A 3,177-nucleotide genomic window follows, 5' to 3' on the forward strand; every position below is an offset into this window, starting at 1 on the left:
CCTCCCTCCCTCCAGGAAATGGTTTGAATCTAGACTGGTTTTATGATCCCTACCAATTTATCAATTTTCTTGTTGACTTTTAAAGTGACCTTAGGTAGAAAGACAATTAAACCAAGCACCTTTGATTTATCAAAGTCAAATACAACTCTAAATGGTCCCCTTGACTCTGAAGCTGCTGGGGGAGGGGGACGTCTCTGAAAATAGCCCAGGAATTTAAAATGACTAAATTCCCACAGCAAGCTATAGAACTTGTCACATCCAGCTCTCTCTCTCTCTCTCTCTCTCTCTCTCTTCCTCTCTCCCCCTCTCTCTCCTCAAATCTTTAAGATTTAAAATCACAACCTACTTTCAACATGTATGACTCATAGAAGACACAGTTCACTATTTGTAACCCATGAGAGACAAGTTTCTTTTGAAGTATCTTAAATCTTCATATTTGTATGCTCTGCTTACATAAACTAGACACATTCAACCTATCTTGATACTTTGGGCAGATTAAATGTATACAATGTGTTTCTGTTAAGGCTCCCGTCTCAACGTCTTTCAGTTTCCCTTATTTTCTGCATCTGTACTCCCAGCCAAGCCACTTCTTTTCTCCTTTGTTGTTTCTTTTATTTTTCTCCTTCACAGTTTCCATTTCTTCCTAGAAGAAAGAATTCCAGCATTGCCTCCAGCTAATTTCTTAGTTACCAAAACATGAAAGTGTTCATTCTTCATTGACTTTTCAGGGCACAGGCATACATGACTTTCATGCATGTCCCATGGAAATACTTCAATGCATCCATAGTGGATGAACAGAACTCACTGTTAGCTGTAATTGCCAAATCTGACTGGTCGTTGTTCAAATGTCCTTCCCATTATACTCCTTTCTAGACCAGTTGTTACATTACGCCATTTTTATTCATATCAACTCTGAATTCTCACAAATCATCCAAAGCAGGCTAGGCATCTGCTGATTTTAAAGTCTTGTTTTGCCACTGTTCCTGAAAAATTCTTGTCACATAGAAATTAATATTCCGCTGTTCGCCTTTCTCTTTGCTTCCTTTCCTGGAAGAATCTATAGCTTATGACGTGGACTCGGTTTACAAGCGATGGGGGAGGGAGCACAGCTGCATCTTTCTCCTGGTTTCTTCATCCCTCTTCCTAGGATCAGTGACACTGAAAGGAAATATGATAAAACACAAGTGACTGGCCGAGTCATGGAGACAGTTTAGCAACATGCGCTAAGTTCTCAAAAACAATTTAAGAGCAACAGAGTGACATGCCAGGGTAGGAAAATTAGTCACCGGGGGGGGGACCCCAAGAGACAAATTACCCAGAAATATATATATGCCATAAACTCATGATGAAATATTTAACCTCATTAGCTTTAGAAGAAATACACATTCATTTTTAAAAATTCTTTCTTTCACCTTTTTTGCCAGGATTGAATATTGGTAATTGTGAGTGATGTTGGTAGAAGCAAAGAGCATGCTCCACAACTCGAGAAGTATAGGATAGCTCAATCTTGCTAAAGGACAACTTAGCCACATGCATTTCAAATGAAAAAAAAAAAAAATAAAGCAGGGTGGGGAAGGTGTCAATTGCATTGTAAATTCCTATAAAACAGTAACTCTGGCTATTTTGAGGGTAGGATTATAGGGATTTTCCTTCTTTTGCTTATCTGTAGCATATAAAGTTTCTACAGTGCACATGCAACTCTGCTATAATAAAAATGTAAAATGCACAACAGTCTGTGTTGTTCTGTCTCAGGCATGTTGATAACGCTGTGGTCTTATGGGACTCAAAAAACTGGCCTTGTCAGTATTTTTTAAAAAAATCAAATAAGCCGGGCGGTGGTAGCACATGCCTTTAATCCCAGCACTCAGGAGCCAGGGGCAGGAGGATCTCTGTGAGTTCGAGGCCAGCCTGGTCTACAAGAGCTAGATCCAGGGCAAGATCCAAAACTATAGAGAAACACTGTATCAAAAAAAATCAAATAAGAGCATTTTGGATATAAATTCAAATGTAACTTGGTTCATTTAAACTTCGTCTAGTGAATTCATTAGGAAATGAATGGGTTATCTATCAAGCCATCAGAACATTTAACATATATTTCAAATGGATTGTAAATCCAGAGGCAGGTTTAATGTAGCCCTGCTCCTTGGTGTTTGCCATTTGGTAAGAACACACACTCACATGTTTAATTACAACATTTAGAGAACATGCAAAGCATCACAAGCAAAGGGGGTCTAAGGGATGAAGACACATCAGAGAAGACCATCTTCTCTTGTGGACGTCAAGTTCTTAAAATTGTAGTAGATGAATTACCACCATCTTTTTGTTGATCTGAATAACTACAGTTCCAGATCATTGATCCTTAGTTCTGGGGCAGGCATTGGACTTCTCAATTTGTGAAGTTATAAGCTTATCATTTCATCAATAAATGTTTGCCAACAACATCAACAGAGGGTGAGGGCATATGTCTCTTGTGATGAGAACGTGAGGTTTCTTGTTTCCTGCAGATTTAAATCCTTTCCCCTGGAATTCAAGGGAGTAAACTCTACCACCCCAATCTACTTCTACCTGTTCCCTCAATCAGAATCAGATTCGGTGACTTGGAACCACAAGCAGAGCGTGTCTAATGCTCACTCACCCTGCCGACTCCTGCTAAAACGTGGAAGAGCCACTGAAATTCTGCCAATCAGTCAGGGATTATTTAGGTGACACAGTTAGCGTGACTCCCTTCCTGCCACCCTCCACGTATACAAACCCCCCCTCCCTCTGTACAGCATGTGTAGGATGCTGCTTCAGTGACAATCTGTGTTCCTCTGCCCGGCTTCTCACATATTTCTACACCTGTATGTCTGGAAGAGGCCAAATAACCAAGGACATACAATTTTTAATGATGACAATTATGGATTGAGTATATGAAAAAAATCATAGGCTCATTTTTTTCCCTTCTAGCTGAGGGAATTATATTACCCCACTGGTAAAATCACTGGGCAAAGTATTCTTACCTTAAAAAAAAGCCTCTAGAGTATAGGGATTATGAGGACAGCAATACATCAAGACAGGACTGCCACTAGTTTAAAACACCATTGTATGTAATCTTTACTCTTTCCTAATTCAAAATTAATTTCCACTATAAAAATTAGAATATAATACCATTTGATTTCTTATTACTCTTTTGTTTGT

This window comes from Microtus ochrogaster, linkage group LG2 (genome assembly GCF_000317375.1).
Source record: "Microtus ochrogaster isolate Prairie Vole_2 linkage group LG2, MicOch1.0, whole genome shotgun sequence".
Classification (NCBI taxonomy): Eukaryota; Metazoa; Chordata; class Mammalia; order Rodentia; family Cricetidae; genus Microtus; species Microtus ochrogaster.